General features: G+C 44.2%; 1 long non-coding RNA gene across 2 annotated transcripts in view; it reads right to left on the bottom strand.

The window, feature by feature from the left end:
- LOC141086035 (uncharacterized) overlaps positions 1–474 on the bottom strand; it is a 122,068-nt gene extending 121,594 nt beyond the window's left edge. For both annotated transcript variants that reach the window (XR_012231476.1, XR_012231475.1), the window contains exon 1: positions 183–474. This is a non-coding gene — a long non-coding RNA (uncharacterized lncRNA). The remainder of the gene's footprint in view (positions 1–182) is intronic.
- Between the last annotated feature and the right edge of the window lie 20,383 nt (positions 475–20,857).

Below are 20,857 nucleotides of genomic sequence, written 5' to 3'. Positions count from 1 at the left end.
ATACCTCTGGGGTTAAGGGGTTAAAACCACTTAATGAAATTCCAGCTAGGGTTTGTCTCCATGGTGTTTATGTTCTTTACTCTGCACCTACCTTCTGGTTCTTTTTAGGAAGTAGATGGCACATAATCTAACAGTAAGTACGTTATACTTTATTTTCCTATTTTGTGGTGTTCTTTACTCACTCTGGGATCTTTCTTTTTTTCAGCACACTTTCCCTTTTGCAGGTAATTTACTCTCTGCACCGCCTTCCATTTCTTTAGGAGTGCTTGACGGCCTTTCAGGGAGCAAAGATCTGAGTTGCCATCTTCTAAGTCTGTGATTGGGGCTCTCTGCTCATGCACTAACCATTAGGGACAGCTGGTCAGGATCTCTAGTCTGTACAGTACCCGACAGGGTCAGTTGCAGTTTTCAGCTTGTTACCTATTTTCCTGAGTGAGTTGCTATTTTATCATAACAGCTCCATTCTAAAGGGGCTCTATGTGGAGGGTGCTGAAGTAATTGTTTAGCTCAGATCCAATGACCAATCCTTAACAGCTGTTTTCAGCATTTATCTAGGATACATAACCATAATTTTCACTTAAGATGCCTTCTGTAGGCTTCATCCTGTTGTCATATAGCTCTATCTGTAATTTTATACTATTCACATTGGTAATCTTCCTTTTTGGTATTCATGCAAAAGTGGAAATCTAGACACTTAAAATGCTATGCATAAAATCATCCATTGCTCCATATCTGTGCTCTTAATAAATGCAGAAGCATTTCTTAGTTTTGCCCTTGAGTTCTTTGTGTTTGCTTTTTTTCTACTGCATTTTGTATTTAAATTGTAAAGTAAAAAAATGAAGGACGTGTGTTCATTGTGATCTGCAGACTGAATGGATTTCTTTTTCATTTATGCCATTCAATTTAATCGACCGGAGGACGTCATATAGCTGTTTATTGTGTCAAAATTGCATACAGGCATGATTACTGTCTAGAGGTTATATGGTTAGCGCAATTTTCTGAGGTATCTGCTTGTACATTTAAATAAAAAATACTAAATTACAACACAAATTAGACTTCATGGCTTGAGGCATACAGAGAAAGACATGTCTATCCTCAGCCCTGTACTTTGGTATACTTTTTGTTTCTAATTCGCTGCCAAAATAAATTACTGTTTCCTCACAAAAATGGTTAGATGGCAACCCTGACTGTCAAATATCACTTTGGGTAAGAAGGTTTGGTATGCAGATCAAATTTACAGAAGATTCACATGTGAGTTGCTTGCTATGGCCGGGGTTACACGAGAGATGAACAGAGTATCACCTTAGTGTGTTCCGATTCTCTTGCAGGTGAGAATTGTATCACAGGTATGGAGAAGATGGAGAACTTAATTTTTGCTTTTCCATTGTTTAAGTCCACGGATTTCAGACAATGAAACTTGCATGAGAAAAAAATGGCTCCATAGTGAAACCAAGAGAAGTGGAGTAATGATTCACTATGGGGCAGTGCAGATCTGCTATTTTTTTTTTTCTCATGCAAGTTTCATTGTCTGAAATCCGTGGACTTAAAACAATGGAAACACAAAAATTAAGTTCTCCATCTTCTCCATACCTGTGATACAATTCTCATCTGCAAGAGAATCGGAACACACTAAGATGTGTAGGAGCATGTTCACACTGGCCATTAAACAGAGAAAACCTAATATCAAAACAAAATGAACATACACCCTGCTGTTAGCAAGTAAAACGCAATAGTGCATATAAATAACGTAGGGTACTTAGCAAACACTGTTTTTGGTTAAAAAAAATGCATAAAAGCCATCCCACCAGCGCCAAGGTGTATCCAAACAGGACAGTCCTAACATCTAGTATTAAAACTTTACCATGTGTCAAAAATTACCTCAATATGAATAAAGGCCAAGCAGGATCGGGGCTCAACTATGGACACCTAGCCATGGTAACTTATATAAACGTAATGACAAGCTCAAAGAAAGGGAGGCCTCTCCATTACATCCATTGAATGCAAGAAACTAAAGCAAAACCAAAGAAATGGACTGAGTATAAGGGCAGTTTCACACATACAGATAATTCCGGTACCGGAAAAACCGGTACCGAAGCTATCCGTGTCCGTGTGCATATGGAGGTCATCTGTGTGACATCCGTGTGCTATACGTATGTCCGTGTGTACCATCCATATGCTGTCCGTGTGTCCGTGTTTTTGAAAAATTATTTTTAATGTTAACCCTTTGACTTTTAAAAACGCACACGGATCACACACGGACAGCACACGGACAGCATCCGTGTGCGGTACGTGTTTACACGGAGCCATTGACTTGTATGGGTCCGTGTGATCCGTGCTGTTGCACAAAAACGGACATGTCAGCGTTTTTTGCACACGGACACACGGTCCGTGGAAACACGCTGACATCTGCATAGACACATTCCTGAGAATGTGTCTACGTGTGTCAGTGTCTCCAGTGTGAGAGAAAACTGTCACTACACGTAGTGGAGACAATGACATGTGAAACTGCCCTAAGTTAGTATACATGCCATGTGCAGGGGCATGTTCATAATGGCCATTAAACAGAAAAAAACCTAAGAAAGAAACAAAATGACCATATACCCTGCTGTAAGTCAGTAAAAAGCAATAGTACAAATAAATAACTTAAGCTACTTATTAAACACTGTTTTTGATTTAAAAAAAAAATCATAAAAGCCATCTCACCAGCACCAAGATGTACCCAATTGGGACAGTACTAATGTCTCCTATTAAAACCTTACCATATGTCAGAAATGGCTTTATTGTAAATAAGGCCTTTTTCACATTTCCATTTTTTGACGTCAGTGTAAATCCGCCAGAATGTGAAAAGAGAGAGAGAGATTTTTCTGCCGCCAGAAGGGAATTTGGGGTTAAATTTCTGGCAAGGAAAATCTTCCAGGCATGCTCAGTGTCAAAAAGCGGATCCGTTGCCGGATTCCGTCAAAAAACGGTTGGCAACGGATCCGTTGCCCATAGGCGACCATTATAACGAATGGCGGATAGCGGCGGATCTGTTGCTATCCGCTATTTTGACGCAGACAAAAAACGTTTCATTGTCAGTCCACTGAAGTCAGCAGACGCCAAAATTTGGCGAATCCGTCAAAAAACGGATCCAACGGATGACCATCCATCGAAATCTGCCGCTAATGCAAGTCAATGGGGAAAAAAAACGATCTGGGTTTTTTTTCAAATCGGCGGATTTTGACTGATGGCAACAACAAACGGAAATATGAAACAGGCCTTAGGACCAAGTAGAACCATGGTTCAACCTTGGACACCCAGCCATGGGAAGCTAAAACCGTCATGGATAAAAATAGCGGATCTGCACTGCACCATAGTATAAGAATGGTTCAAGTGCTATCTGATAAAACATTGGTTATCACTCGGTCTTGTTATATGCTCATGTGAGTGAGCCCTGCTTGTCTCATCAAACGCAACATTTTCTAAATAGAAAAAGACTACATGTTTATGCTAAATGGTTTTACCTCTATATAAGTCACTAGTGCGACCACACTTAGAATACTGTGTACAGTTCTGGTCTCCGGTGTATAAGAAAGACATAGCTGAACTGGAGCGGGTGCAGAGAAGAGCGACCAAGGTTATTAGGGAACTAGGGGGTCTGCAATACCAAGACAGGTTATTACACTTGGGGTTATTTAGTTTGGAGAATCGAAGGCTTAGGGGTGATCTTATTACAATGTATAAATATATGCGGGGACAATACAAAGACCTTTCTAATGATCTTTTTACTCTTTACTCTTTTTACTCTTAGACCTGTGACGGGGACAAGGGGGCATCCTCTACGTCTGGAGGAAAGAAGGTTTAAGCATACTCACAGACACGGATTCTTTACTGTAAGAGCAGTGAGACTATGGAACTCTCTGCCATATGATGTTGTAATGAGTGATTCACTACTAAAATTTAAGAAGGGACTGGATGCCTTTCTTGAAAAGTATAATATTACAGGGTATATACACTAGTCTCCTTAATATTGCGTTGATCCAGGGAGCTAGTCTGATTGCCGTATGTGGAGTCGGGAAGGAATTTTTTTCCCCAATGAGAAGCTTACTGTTGCCACATGGGGTTTTTTTGCCTTCCTCTGGATCAACATGTTAGGGCAAGTTAGGATAGGATATGGGTTGAACTAGATGGACTTAAAGTCTCCCTTCAACCTTAATAACTATGTTACTATGTTACTTTGTTACTATGTTACTTATTGCGAAGCTTGAAAAGGGCCCCCTTAACTCTTAGTCCTCTGTGCTACTGCACAGTTAACACAAATGGTATTTCTGCTCCTGCCCTACCTGTTCTTGCCTGGTTACCAGCAACAACAAGTGATTTTCTTCATCTCTGCCTGCATACGTACAGTATATTCCCTATTCATAACACGTTTTGCCTTGCTAGAGCTATGCTGCAAGTTGCTTACTTCTGCTCGATTGAATTCACTGGATTCTGCAATGGGGTCCCGCATACTTGCCATGGACTATGCTCAACTGCTATGACTCCAACTCGAAGTACCTACCTCACTAGATTACGCACTCACGATTAATGTCCTACATGGTAAGGTAAATCCCCAAACTCTGAGTCTGAATGAGAAGCTGTTAAGCAACATGGACAGATGACATTGGTGCTACAGGGTGACACAGATGGAATATCAGAGGCTGTCGTGACTGGACAGTAACAGGAACCTTTGAAGCAGAGGTGTAACTCAGTAGGTAGTAAGGTATATGCTCCAATGTACTGTAGTTAAGGTGAGTTTCCAGCAGAATCCAATGTGGACCTAGTACATTGGTGGAACAGAGTGAAATTAGTGCAGAGCTGGAATTAGTACAATGGTATAGCAACGTTGACTCAGTTAATCACTGAGTACAGACAAAATTGAGAGTGACAACAGTATAGAAGACTTGACTCACCATTGGCAGAGCTGATTTTGTCAGTCAAGACAGAGCTGACAGTGTTACAGCAGAGTTGACTAGAGGCAGCGTCAAATTTGTCAGGTTGTTGATGTAAAGCTGTCACAGGCAGTGGCGGATTAAGTGGACTATGGGCCCGGGGCTGTTCATAAAACCTGGGCCCCTGTACCCCCCTTCCCACTTGGTTTGCTGCGGGTCCATACGGAAAACCCGCCACCATTCCACCACGTGTGGACATGGCCTAAAAAGACGTTGCGCATAAGCTGTAGGCCTACGGCCAAAACGCACAAAATCGCCCAACGTGATCCTGGCCATAGGGGATCCACTTTAATGTCCCCACTTTAATTTGAAGTCCCCTTACTTCATCCATTGCAGTCCCCTATCACCCACTCACTTCATCTGCAGTGCCGCTTCATCATTTGCAGCCCCTTATCCCCCCTTCCATTTTATCATGTGCAGTCCCCTTCCCCCCAACTTCATGTGCAGCCCCACTACCCCATCATCATGTGCAGTTAATTTTACCCCCACATCATGTGCAGTCCCCCTTACCCCCAATTCATCATGTGCAGCCCCACTCACCCCCCCTTCATCATATGCAGCCCCACTCACCCCCCCTTCATCATGTGCAGCCCCACTCACCCCCCTTCATCATGTGAAGCCCCCACTCATCCCCCTTCATCCTGTGAAGCCCCCACTCACCCCCTTCATCCTGTACAACCCCAGTCACCCCCCCCTTCATCATATACAGCCCCCAGTCACCCCCCTTCATCATATACAGGCCCCAGTCACCCCCCCTTCATCATATACAGCCCCCAGTCACCCCCCCTTCATCATATACAGGCCCCAGTCACCCCCCCTTCATCATATACAGGCCCCAGTCACCCCCCTTCATCATATACAGCCCCCAGTCACCCCCCCTTCATCATATACAGGCCCCAGTCACCCCTCCTTCATCATATACAGGCCCCAGTCACCCCCCCTTCATCATATACAGGCCCCAGTCACCCCCCTTCATCATATACAGCCCCCAGTCACCCCCCCTTCATCATATACAGGCCCCAGTCACCCCCCTTCATCATATACAGCCCCCAGTCACCCCCCCTTCATCATATACAGCCCCCAGTCACCCCCCCTTCATCATATACAGGCCCCAGTCACCCCTCCTTCATCATATACAGGCCCCAGTCACCCCCCCTTTATCATATACAGGCCCTAGTCACCCCCCCTTCATCATATACAGCCCCCAGTCACCCCCCCTTCATCATATACAGGCCCCAGTCACCCCCCCTTCATCATATACAGGCCCCAGTCACCCCCCCTTCATCATATACAGGCCCCAGTCACCCCCCTTCATCATATACAGGCCCCAGTCACCCCCCTTCATCATATACAGCCCCCAGTCACCCCCCCTTCATCATATACAGGCCCCAGTCACCCCTCCTTCATCATATACAGGCCCCAGTCACCCCCCCTTCATCATATACAGGCCCCAGTCACCCCCCCTTCATCATATACAGCCCCCAGTCACCCCCCCTTCATCATATACAGGCCCCAGTCACCCCTCCTTCATCATATACAGGCCCCAGTCACCCCTCCTTCATCATATACAGGCCCCAGTCACCCCCCTTCATCATATACAGGCCCCAGTCACCCCCCCTTCATTGTGTACAGCCCCCACTCACCCCCTCCCCCATTTAATTCATTTTATAAATAAAAAAAAATAAAAAAGTTCCCCATACTTACCTCACAGCCGGCTCGCTCCCCAGCAGCGCCTCTGCTTTCAGCATCCTCCGGGACATGTCGGCGCGTGCACGATGACGTCATCGCGCACGCCCGACATCTGACCCGGAAGTACAGCCGGAGCTGAGCAGCCGTCAAGGTGACGGCCGTGCACAGCTCCCGGCCCCTCATAGAATGTGACGCGGGCGGCTGTCTGCTGCCGGCGGCGTCACAGCACAGGGCACGGCCGGCCCTGTACAGGTGCTGGGGGAGCGGTCCGGGGGGCATTTGCCTCTCTGCCACCCGGCCCAGCCCGCCCCTGCCCCTGGGCCAGAGGCATATCTAGGCTTTCTGGCACCCGGGGCAAGAATTTGGTTCGGCGCCCCCCCCCCCCCCAAGTACATATGCGACTTGCACAGTTAGTCATGTACCCACGAGCTGCTCTCCCTAATGCTCTCAATGTTCAGTAGAAAACTGAAAGCAGCAAGAGAAGCTCGTTGTCACAGGACCATAACTATGAAAATCGCATATGAGTGAGGTGTCCATGTGATGAGTACTGGAACCTGCAGAGCTGAATCCTGACATTGCAGCTTCTGAATTCTCACAACGAATGCACTGCACACATTTAGGATTCTCCCTTGCCGATATACAGTCATGTCAACACAAGTATGTGATTTGTATACTTCTGGCCACATTCCAACTAGACGTGCCTGGCCTCGCTCCGTTCACTTTCATTGAGTGAGGCCACACATGTCTAGTCAGCATGTGACCGCATGTATGTAAATTACCAGCACGAGAGAATCCTGACAGCATTCAGTGAGCACTGTGAGAATTCAGAAGTCTGCAGTCACATAGAATGTCTGCAGACTCAGCACAGACCTGGACAACCCCTGTAATGCTCCTGACATAAATAAAAAACATGAGAATTAGTCAATATCACAAATAATATTTACATCCAGGTACCTTATAGATGACGTCATCTCTGGAGTCGTTCTCCTTTTCTTCTTCTTGTCCAGACCCCATGATGAGTTTGCTCATCCACATCTCGTCTCTGCAGACTTCCATCTTCTCCGGTCTTCTGCAGCAAATCTCCACACGAACCCCTTAAAGATAGAAGTGTCTTTATAATGCCCCTAAATACAAATATCTGCAATATACTGTCTCCTCACACTATTCCCCTCCCTCCTCATACTGTCTCCTCATATATTTACCCCCTCACTCTCTATACTGTCTGCTCACACATATCCCCGACTCCCCATACTGTGTCCACATGCATTCACCCGTTCGCACCCCTTACTGTCTGCACCCATCCCCCATACTGTTTCCTCATACATGCCCTCATACATACTCTTCATTTTGTGTCCTCAAATCTCCCCACATACATTAAATACCATCCCCACTCCAAATCCCCCCCATCCCCAATCCCCCACACACATTAAGTACCCCCCATCCCCACTCAATAACCCCTCGTCCCTACTCCCAAATCCCCCCACACATTATGTACCCCCACTCCAAATCCCCCCACACATTATGTACCCCCACTCCAAATCCCCCCACACATTATGTACCCCCACTCCAAATCCCCCCACACATTATGTACCCCCACTCCAAATCCCCCCCACACATTAACCCCCATCCCCACTCATTAACCCCTCCACACATTAACCCCCATCTCCACTCATTAATCCCCCATTTCCACTCATTAACCCCCATCTCCACTCATTAACCCCCATCTCCACTCATTAACCCCAATCCCCACATTAACCCCCCACATTAATCCCATCTCCACTCATTAACCCCCATCTCCACATTAATCCCATCTCCACTCATTAACCCCCATCTCCACTCATTAACCCCCATCCCCACTCATTAACCCCCGCACATTAATCCCCATCTCCACTCATTAACCCCCGCACATTAATCCCCATCTCCACTCATTAACCCCATCTCCACTCATTAACCCCCATCTCCACTCATTAACCCCCATCTCCACTCATTAACCCCCATCTCCACTCATTAACCCCCACCCCCACATTAACCCCCCTCTCCACTCATTAACCCCCATCTCCGCTCATTAACCCCCCCACTCATTAACCCCCATCCCCACATTAATCCCATCTCCACTCATTAACCCCCATCTCCACTCATTAACCCCCACACATTAACCCCCATCTCCACTCATTAACCCCCCCACTCATTAACCCCCATCCCCACATTAATCCCATCTCCACTCATTAACCCCCGCACATTAATCCCCATCTCCACTCATTAACCCCCATCTCCACTCATTAACCCCCCTCTCCACTCATTAACCCCCATCTCCACTCATTAACCCCCACCCCCACATTAACCCCCCTCTCCACTCATTAACCCCCATCTCCACTCATTAACCCCCATCTCCACTCATTAACCCCCCTCTCCACTCATTAACCCCCATCTCCACTCATTAACCCCCACCCCCACATTAACCCCCCTCTCCACTCATTAACCCCCATCTCCACTCATTAACCCCCCTCTCCACTCATTAACCCCCATCTCCACTCATTAACCCCCACCCCCACATTAACCCCCCTCTCCACTCATTAACCCCCATCTCCGCTCATTAACCCCCATCCCCATCTTCGGTGGTTCTTCAGCTCCACAGAGGAGCACACTTACCACCAGCGTTCGCTCTGGGCGCCGGGAGTGACGTCAGCAGCGTGATCACATGACCTGATCACGCTGCTGACGTCGCTCTGACCCGACGGTCAGAGCTTCAATTGTACTGGCGTCTATAGACACCAAGTACAATTGCTGCCTGGGAGTCGGCGCGGCCTCCTTCTCTGCGTCGGCTGTCAGCTTGACAGCCGACACAGAGAAACGCCGACTCCCAGGACTGGTAGTGGCAGAACACAGCCGCCCGCCGGGGGGGGGGAGGGAGATACTGGCATACTGCGGACCGCTGCATTAGGCGGCCGGGCGGCTCGACTGTGCCCCTCTGCTGCCTGCCCCCCCTGGATACGCCACTGCCCTGGGCCCCCAAAAAACCTTGGGCCCGGGGCGACCGCCCCATCCGCCCCTATTAAGATCCGCCATTGGTCACAGGGAAGCAGTCGGGACCAGACTGGCCATCTGGCAATTCAGGCAAATGACAGAAGGGCCGTCTGGTCATGGGCTGCTACATTGTTAACAGAATTTGTGTTCTCAAGACACCTATACTGTTATAAGTTGTGACTGAGCACAAAGTCGCTGACTCCATCATGTATCCCAGCAGGACGTGAATATTATTAGAAACATTGGTCTTGTAGTAAATGTTGCTTTCCTCCATACATACAGGCTAATATTAGTAATATATCCCATCTGGTGTTTGGAGATGTGGACAGCATGGGCCTGAGTGATTTCAAATGCCAGTGCTGAATTTCAGCCCCAGTCCGTACCTGGAAGCAGTCCTAAGTAGTGTCATGGACACCAACTTCCTAAATACTCAAAAAAACTCATCAAACAATGGAGACTTTGATTGTATAAAACATCTAATTTTTCTTGATTCAAAAAAATCACACAATAAAAAAAACATGAAGACTGTGAGGTGATGCAAAAAACATGCATCTCATGGTTAGACCATACATAATTAACACAAAATAGCAATCTTCATAAGACACAGTTTTTTGAAAATAACTCAAAATCAGATCTGTGCATAGAGTCATGACTGTGGGTCTGAGACTATCAGCCAGACAAGGGAAAAGACATCCCAAGACAGAAGATATACTTTGACTAATGGGATAGCTTACAAAAAGCTAACAAAATAATTAGTTAATAGCCAATAATGTGCTACGTGCGTAACAAAGACATGTGTTAGCCTACTGAAATGTATGTTCAGTAAATGCACTCAATACTTGGTCGGGACTCCTTTGGCATCAATTACTGCATCTATGTGGTGTGTTATTGGGACGATCTGCTTGTGACACAGCTGAGGTATTATGGAAGGTTGTTTTGATAGCAACCTTCAGCTCATCTGCATTGTTGGGTCTGGTGTCTCTGATCTTCCTCTTGACAATACCCCATAGATTATCTATGGGGTTAAGGTCAGGTGAGGTTGCTGGCCAATCACGCACAGTGATACTGTTGTTTTTATACCAGGAATTGGTACTTTTGTCAGAGTTTACAGGTGCCAAGTCATGCTCCAAAAATCTTGTTGGCAGAGGGAAGCATGAAGTGCTCTAAAATTTCCTGGTAGACGGCTGCGCTGACTTTGGTCTTCATAAAACACAATGTACCTACACCAGCAGATGATATGGCTCCACAAACCATCACTGATTGTGAAAACTTCACACTAGACCTCAGGCATCTGGGATTGTGTGCCTCTCCGCTCTTCCTCCGATCACTGGATCGCTCTTGTTATTTGCACCTCAAAAACATTTCTAGAATGCATCTTTTTTTACTTTCGTAATAGTCTTGTCTGAACTATTGTAACTCTCTAATAATCGGTCTCCCTCTTACCAAACTCTCCCCTCTCCAATCTGTCTTGAAAGCTGCAGCCAGGATATATTCCTCACCAACCGTTACACTGATGCCTCTACCTTGTGCCAGTCATTGCACTGGTTACCCATCCACCACAGAATTCAATATAAACTTATCATTCTCACCCACAAAGCACTCCATGGTTCAGCACCACCCTACATATCCTCCCTCGTCTCAGTCTACCACCTTAGCTGTGCCCTCTGTACTAATAACAACCTAAGGTTAACATCCTCAATAATCCGAACCTCCCATCTCCCAGACTTCTTACATGCTGTGCCAATTCTTTTTAATGCACTAGCCAGGATAATTTGATTAATCCCCAATACCCACAGTTTTATGCGTGCCCTAAAAATGCATTTCTTCAAACTGGCCTACCGCCTCAACACATTTATTTAACTAAATCAGAAAAAGTATCAACAAAAACAGCACTCATCCGATCCTTCTTTCAAAATGTGGTTTTAATCCATAAAATGTCCATTATGGACGCGTGGAAGCGCCAGCAAGGCGTGAAACGGCCGTAGTCCGGAAGGTCTCACTGTTCATGAAAAAACTCCCCTGACACCTATACCTCTGTAAATATCAGTGTAACCAATTTTATGGATTAAGGATGGGGTGAGTGCTGTTTTTCTTATTACTTTTCCCGATATAATACATGTTCTTTATGCATGCACCACCCAGAAGAGATCCGACTAGGCTATTTCTGAGGATTTGGGCTGAAACAGACACAGAAAAAAAAGTGACTTGGTGCCTGGAATAACCCTTTTTAAAAAAAAACAAAAAAAACATTTAACTAGCACTGTGTTGTCCATTGAATATTGTCTTCATAACCAGAACCCTCGTATCATGTTTTCACACACTTTATGCATTTAATAGCCTTCTGTGTCTGTACTTTTACACATTCTGGCTGATAACTGGTTCCTGCAGCATTACATGAACACCCGATTTATTACATTATGGCTGGTTAGAACAATGAAAGCAATTGTTACCATCCACTTTTCGTGTTCCCCTATTTCCTCATTGATTGTATGCTTGCGAGCAGGGCCCTCACTCCTTTTGGTTTCTGTTGATTTATGTGATTATTGTAATGCTGTAATGTATTTTATTATCTGTACAAGTCCCCTCTAAAATATAAAGTGCTGTGGAATAAGTTAGCGCTATAGAAATAAAATTACCGAACCATTATTATTATGATTTTGATTATTATTCCTCCAGACTCTGGAACCTTGATTTTCAAATGAAATGCAAAATTTACTTTCATCTGAAAACAACACCTTGAACCACTGAGCAACAGTCCAATTCTTTTTCTCCTTGGCCGAGGTAAGGCGCTCCTGGCATTGTCTATTGGTCATGAGTGGCTTGACACAAAGAATGTGACACTTGAAGCCCATGTCCTGGATACGTCTGTGTGTGGTGGTTCTTGAAGCAATGACTCCATCAGCAGTCCACTCCTTGTGAATCTCCCCCAAATTTCTGAATGACCTTTTCCTACCAATCCTTTCAAGGCTACGGATATCTCAGTTGCTTGTCCACCTTTCTCTACCACACTTTTTCCTTCCACTCAACTTTCCATTAATATGCTTGGATACAGCACTCTGTGAACAGCGAGCTTCTTTAGCAATGACCTTTTGTGGTTTACCCTCCTCGTGGAGTGTGTCAATGACTGCGTTCTGGACATCTGTCAAGTCAGCAGTCTTCCCCATGATTGTGGAGCCTACTGATACAGACTAAGGGACCTTTTCAAATGCTTAGGAAGCCTATACAAGTGGTTTTTTTTATTAATTATTCTAATTTACTGAAATAATGACTTTTGGGTTTTCATTGGCTGTAAATCATAATCATCAACATTAACAGAAATAAACACTTGATCACTCTGTAATGACTCTATATAATATATGAGTTTCACGTTTTGTATTGAAGGACTGAAATAAATTAACTTTTTGATGATATTCTAATTTAGTGAGACGCACGTGTGTGTCATAGTTATTGGCAGTTCATCAGAGGTTGTAAACATGAGATGAGCTGCCAACAACATGATGCTATATGGAGACAGTATTAGCGATCATTTTGTTTCAATCAGTATTCAAAGACCTGTCTTTCCAGACCAGTAAGCTAGCGTGAATAGACTTGTGCATTATCACGGATTAGTCTAAAAAAGAGATGTCAAGCAGATCTTTCACAAAATAATACTGTAGATTGTCTCTGTGATATGCTCTGTATGAAGAAACTCATACAAAGAAAATGGAATTAGCTATTCATAATTTTATCCAGCAATTATTCTTGTTTTGAAGAAGCACGCGCTTAATGCTGCAAGCGCACTGCTACCTACGCTAAATTGCATTAGAGCACTTGAAGATATCCGAGTCTAGAATATAAAAAAAAACTATTTTAGGAAGGCATTATCTGCAGCAGCCTCATTGCTATTCAAGTTCTAAATGTTTTTAAGAAAACAATTAACCTTCATGCTGAAAGACATTATAATAGCACCGCTTGAAAAATGAAAGTTTTCTGATCTACACATTGCTTTAGTATTTTACACTCCCTAAGGGCAGTTTCACACGTCCAGATAATTCCGGTACCGGAGCTATCCGTGTCCGTGTGTATGCGTATGCCATCCGTGTGCTATCTGTATGTCCGTGTGTACCATCCGTGTGCTGTCTGTGTGCTGTCTGTATGCTGTCCGTGTTTTTGAAAAATTATTTTCAATGTTAACCCTTTGACTTTTAAAAACGCACATGGATCGCACACGGACAGCACACGGACAGCATCCGTGTGCGGTACGTGTTTACACGGACCCATTGACTTGTATGGGTCCATGTGATCGGTGCTGTTGCACAAAAACGGACATGTCAGCGTGTTTTGCACATGGACACACGGTCCGTGAAAACACGCTGACATCTGCATAGACACATTCATTCGAATGTGTCTACGTGTGTCAGTGTCTCCGGTACGTGAGAAAACTGTCTCTACACGTACCGGAGACACTGACGTGTGAAACTGCCCTAAAACTGTGCAGTAAAACTCTGCAAGTTCTACCACAAGTTGTTGCTGTTTTTCAATGTGATTATTGGCCCTGCAGTTTTTACAGGTGACATTTTTTTAACATTTCACCACTAAAAACCTCACAATCCAATAACTACATTTCAAAACAGAGGAAACTTGTATCACACGCGCTATATTCTTTACTCTACAACGTGAGAACTTAATCAGATTTATTGCTCCAAACTCAGCACTGTAAGGCCACGTTCACACATCAGTATTTCGTCAGTATTTCCTCGCATCAGTTCTTGTAAGCCAAATCAGGAGAGGAACAATCAGAGGAAAAGTATCATAGAAACGCATCACCACTTCTGGATTTATCACCCACTCCTGGTTTTGCCTTACATCTACAGTTGTGAAATACTGACCAAATAGTGCCGTGTGAACAAGGCCTAAGGAAAAAAACGGACAAGGCTCACCAGTGTGTGCAGCCACTGTAGTTTTTGAATTGATTATTAAGTATATGCATATTTTGTGTAAAAGAGCACTTTCACCCATGAAATCATGTGTATATTAAAATTGAAAACAGACGTTTTTATAAAAGATCATGTGCCGATTATATATTCAATTAAAAAACTGCATTGGCGAAATGCTCCTGCTGTTTTGACTGCATCATGGCCGCCCTGCCTGTCCTTACCCTCAGACTTCGTGCAAACTAGGGGGCTCTGAACACTAATTACAAAAATTGGACACCAACTCTTATTTATTACAATTACCAAATCCAAATGCAAAACAGTACGGTATTTTCCTGTACAAAAGCTTTCTGGTGTGAACATTGTACAAAAAGGGGCATGTCATTGTGCTCTTCAAAAAGAGCTCCCACGGTAATTAGGTCACTTAGTACAATTGTTGAAGTGATTTAGTCCAAGCAGTTTATTTGACATTGATGCACTTTGCAGAACATGAATATTAATCTCCATACATTTTAAAATAGATCTCTCTCCCGTGAAGTGGCCATTGTAGTTACATTAAAATTCAATGATAGAATACCTATGTAATCCTGATATTACAGTAAGAATTGTATGTGTCCAACTAGAACTGAATTTGCCTACATTTCTAATATATCATATATAATACTATACTGCACTTATACACAGTAATATTACAGCACACACATTTATAATACTGATTATCACTCACATACTGCAGTTATACGACACGTATATGGAGTAATGCTGCCCTATACATATATATACTGTACATTGCTGATAATCACAATCATAAATATACACATGTATTATATGCAGTATATGTATATTATATACAGTATATATACAGGGTGGTCCAAAAGTAGGTGAACAGTATGTGTAATAGGGTTATGAAGGGGGAGATCAAACATGGTGTAAAGTGAAACTGACTCAGTTGCCCTTAGCAACCAATAAGTATCTCGAAATTCTAATAAATCAAGTTGTTCCCCAGTTACATCAACAGCCTAATTCAACTGACCTTTATTTCCAACAAGATGGGGCCCCTCCACATTATTCAAGAGTAGTCCGCGGGTATCTTGATGAAACATTTCCTAATAAATGGATTGGCCAAAGAGGCCCACTTGATTGGCCGTCACGTTCACCAGACTTGACCCCAATGGATTTTTTCTTTTGGGGAGTACTCAAGGACAAAGTTTATAGTCGAAAACTAAAAAGTGTTAGTGATTTGAAAAATTACATAAGAGATGCATTTCAAGAAATTAATACCCAAAGAGACTTGTGCAAAAATGTTTGTCGAAGCGTAAGGCTGGTTTCACACTTGCGTTTTTTTTCGCGGTATTTTAGCGCTAAATAGCGCATGCGTTTTTTTTTCCTATACTTTGCATGGGATGCGCTTATGTGCGCATACACATGCGTTTGTACGCATTTTACCGCGCATGCGTTTTTTTGCGGTATGCGCTCGGGCGCACAAAATGCATCCTGTTGCATTTTTTGGTGCGTCCGACTTGCCTCAAAAAAACGCATGCGCGCGCAATGCGTTTTTTTACAGCAAGACACCCATTATAGTCTATAGGTGCGCATATGTGCGCATTGGCATGCTTATGTATGCATTTTTTTGCACATGCGTTTTTTTTGTTAACCATGGAATTTAGGGGTTTGGGTTAGAGTTAGGGTTAGTTAAGGGGGTTTAGGGTTAGGGTTAGGGTCAGGGTCAGGGTTAGGGTTAGGTTTAGGGTCAGGGTTAGGGTTAGTTAGGGTTTAGGGTTTGGGTTAGGGTTAAGTATGGTTTGGTTAAGGGTTAGTGTCAGGGTTAGGGTTAGGGTCAGGGTTAGGGTTAGGGTTAGGGTTAGGTTTAGGGTCAGGGTTAGGGTTAGTTAGGGTTTAGGGTTTGGGTTAGGGTTAAGTATGGTTTGGTTAAGGGTTAGGGTCAGGGTCAGGGTTAGGGTTAGGGTTAGGGTTAGGTTTAGGGTCAGGGTTAGGGTTAGTTAGGGTTTAGGGTTTGGGTTAGGGTTAAGTATGGTTTGGTTAAGGGTTAGGGTCAGGGTTAGGGTTAGGGTTATGGTTAGGGTCAGGGTTAGGGTTAGGGTTAGGGTTAGGTTTAGGGTCAGGGTTAGGGTTAGTTAGGGTTTAGGGTTTGGGTTTGGGTTAAGTATGGTTTGGTTAAGGGTTAGGGTCAGGGTTAGGGTTAGGGTCAGGGTTAGGGTTAGGGTTAGGTTTAGGGTCAGGGTTAGGGTTAGTTAGGGTTTAGGGTTTGGGTTAGGGTTAAGTATGGTTTGGTTAAGGGTTAGGGTCAGGGTTAGGGTTAGGGTTAGAGTTAGGGTCAGGGTTAGGGTTAGGGTCAGGGTTAGGGTTAGTAAAGTCATGGTTTGGGTTAGTGTGAGGGGCCACCTAATGTTTGGAAAAAACGCAAACGTGGTAAAAACGCACTAAAAACGCATACAAACGCATAAAAACGCTGCGTTTTTTTCATGCATGCTCATAAAAATGCTTGAAAAAAACGCAGCAGTTGTATGCTTTTGTATGCGTTTTTTCATTGCATTTTTTTGCGGGAAAAACGCGCTGCAAAAAAAAGCAAGTGTGAAACCAGCCTAAGAGGCAGACTTCAAAGCTGTGCAAATTGTGATGGAGAACAGTTTGAGCACCTGCGTTGATAAAATTTAAGGGCTTTTGTATTATTGTTCAGAATAAAATTTAATTGTCAATGTTATGCTTGTGTTAGTAAATATAATTTTATGTATAAATCAAAATAAATGTTATTATTTTATGTCCACCTACTTTTGGACCACCTTGTATATACTGTACTAGCTGAAGAGCCCGGCGTTGCCTGGGCATAGTAACCAACTGTAGTTAGTTATAACAAATTATAATGATTATATTGCACATAAAAACCGTGCATCTAATCCTATCCTGTGTGACACTGACTGCTGAGCCGTGTATCTATTCCTATCCTGTGTGATACTGACTGCTGAGCTGCGTATCTAATCCTATTCTGTGTGATACTGTCTGCTGAGCCGTGTATCTAATACTATGCTGTGTGATACTGACTGCTGGGCCGTGTATCTAATCCTATTCTGTGTGATACTGTCTGCTGAGCCGTGTATCTAATCCTATCCTGTGTGATACTGACTGCTGAGCCGTTTGTCTAATCCTATTCTGTGTGATACTTTCTGCTGAGCCGTGTATCTAATACTATGCTGTGTGATACTGACTGCTGGGCTGTGTATCTAATCCTATTCTGTGTGATACTGTCTGCTGAGCTGTGTATCTAATCCTATCATGTGTGATACTGACTGCTGAGCTGTGTATCTAATGTTATCCTGTGTGATACTGTCTGCTGAGCCATGTATCTATTCATATCCTGTGATACTGCCTGCTGAGCCATGTATCTAATCCTCTCTTGTGATACTGACTGCTGAGCTGTGTATCTAATCCTATCCTGTGTGATACTGACTGCTGAGCTGTGTATCTAATCCTATCCTGTGTGATACTGACTGCTGAGCTGTGTATCTAATCCTATCCTGTGTGATACTGACTGCTGAGTCATGTATCTAATCCTATCCTGTGTGATACTGACTGCTGAGTCATATGTCTAATCCTATCCTGTGTGATACTGGGCTCCCCCTGTAGTCTGTGTCAGAGGGTGGTCTGTGTTTGCATGGCAATAAATTGTGTTATTTCCTGCTTTACAGAAGGACGATAACACCATAGAAATGATAAGAATAATAGGCCTCAGTTACCACAACTGTCTACAAAGAAAACTGTTGCTGATAGCAACCAATCACAGCTCATTTTTCATCTTTTAAACAGCTCTGGGACAGTGTGACGAGTTTTGAGTGGCGACTTTTGTGTTTCGACTTTTATGTGGCGAGGTTAGTGTGTGTGTGGTGAAATGTGTGCTGAGGGTGGTATATGTGTCGAAGCACGTGGTAGTGTGTGGCGCATTTTGTGTGTTCATATCCACGTGTGTGGTGAGTATCCCATGTCAGGGCCCCACCTTAGCAACTGTACGGTATATACTCTTTGGTGCCATTGCTCTCATTCTTTAAGTCCCCCTTGTTCACATCTGGCAGCAGTCAATTTGCCTCCAACACTTTTCCTTTCACTTTTACCCCATTATATAGATAGGGGCAAAATTGTTTGGTGAATTGGAACGTGTGGGGTAAAATTTCGCCTCACAACATGGCCTATGACGCTCTCGGGGTCCACACGTGTGACTGTGCCAAATTTTGTGGCTGTAGCTGCGACGGTGTGGATGCCAATCCCGGACATACATAAATACATACACATCCACATTGAGCTTTATATATATATATATATATATATATACACATACATACAGTGGGGAAAATAAGTGTTGCACGACTGCGCGGCTTCACTTCCATCCCTGCGAGATTTGAAAGGCAGAGAAGGGCGGGCCGGACGGGTGAAAGAGAAGCAGCGGCTTCACTTCCATCCTCCGGAGACTTGAGAGGCAGAGAAGGGCAGGCCGGATGGGTGAAAGAAGGAGGTAATAGGATACAAGGGTGAGCTTGATTCACTTACACCTTCCCGGTGAGGCACCTCATCATCAGGACTGCTCCCCGCACCATATGCGGCGACCGCAGAGCTCCACACACGCCGAATAAGACGACACCCGGCGTATAACACGACCCCCGACTTTTGAGAAGATTTTCAGGGGTTAAAAAGTCATCTTATACGCTGGAAAATACGGTAATTTGTATTTTATTGCATGAAATACTTATTTGATACAACAGAACGCAGAACTTTATATTTGGTACAGAAACCTTTGTTTGCAATTATAGAAGTCAGACATTTCCTGTAGTTTGCACACACTGCAGCAGGGATTTTGTCCCACTCTTCCATACAGATCTTCTCCAGATCCTTTAGGTTTTGGGGCTATCACTGGGCAACATTGAGTTTCAGCTGCCTCCAAAGATTTTCTATTGGGCTCAGGTCTGGAGACTGGATAGGCCACTACAGGACCTTAATTTCAAAAACATCCTAAAGGACATAAATTCTAAAAACAAAACCAGAAATAAACAGCTTTACCAACACCAAGTCAGATCACAAATGCACCAGCAGGATGCAGCAGACCCCAATTATAAAGGCAGGGGCAGCACAGGTGCAAACTATTGATGAAAGCAGCCACTCACAAACCTACCAATTCATGGAGGGGGTGGCTGCCTAATGAAAAATGCACACAAATGAGGCTTGAATAGAACGCCGTCACACAGGTACATGTGATGCATAGTGTCCGGCTTACAGCCTGTTAATGACGCCCATAATATTATGTCAGGTGGGCTGCCCAGCACTATATGAGCACTCACTGCTCTGGCACCATTGTGCAGACTTCACACTCCACTGAGCCACCAATAATACAGTGGCATATTTACCAGTCCACCACCTCTTCAAGGAACAGGATTTAGCGGCAACTTTGAATATGCTATCAACTCATTTATGCCTAGCAGTGACACTATTGATTTGGTGAAAACAGACCCTACATTCAATTGAAAAGGCGACTTTGTGATGAAGGCCGATGTGGCCGAAACGTCGTTTGATGTCGCTTCCTCACTGTCAAGCAATAAATTTACTTCACATTAAGTACAATCAGCGTGTGCAGTGACTATACATTGTTTATGCGATTCTGGGACTATCCGTTCCTTCTCACTGGCACCGCGAACTCGAACCCTCTGGCCGAGTGCTAACCATCTGTATTACCCAGCACTATATGAGTGCACCCCACAAGGACAGACACCCCAGTACACCCAACCATCAAAAAAGGGGCCTGGCTGCATCATGCGAAAATGGTAAATTGTGCAATAAAAGATGAAAAAATGAAAAATAATGTATATGATAAATACATTAAAGGAGGTATTGGTTGATATTTTGGCCAAAATAGACAAGCTCGCAACCCACATCAAGGGTCCTCACGCTTGCGAATCCTAACACTAATTTCAAAAACAGCTTCCTTGCCTTTACAATTGTGGTCTGCTGCATCCTGCTTGAGGTCTCTGGGAAGCCTGGCACACATGAGTCAAAACATGCTGCAGTGTCTGCGCAACAACACCTGAGTTGCCTGTATGGTCACTTATGCTGGCTTTCCTACCTGATAGCGGCGGCGAAGGTGGAAGTCACCCACACAGCTCTGTCACCACCACCACTTCAAAAAGCAATGTTAGCATGGCTGTAATGTAAAAATTTCAGAAGCACACCACAACATACAGCACCATTAAGTGATTCTGCCCA

This window comes from Dendrobates tinctorius, unplaced genomic scaffold, assembly GCF_039654945.1.
Source record: "Dendrobates tinctorius isolate UK_male_01 unplaced genomic scaffold, ASM3965494v1 ptg000030l, whole genome shotgun sequence".
Classification (NCBI taxonomy): domain Eukaryota; kingdom Metazoa; phylum Chordata; class Amphibia; order Anura; family Dendrobatidae; genus Dendrobates; species Dendrobates tinctorius.
This window is presented reverse-complemented; position numbering and strand designations above follow the sequence as displayed.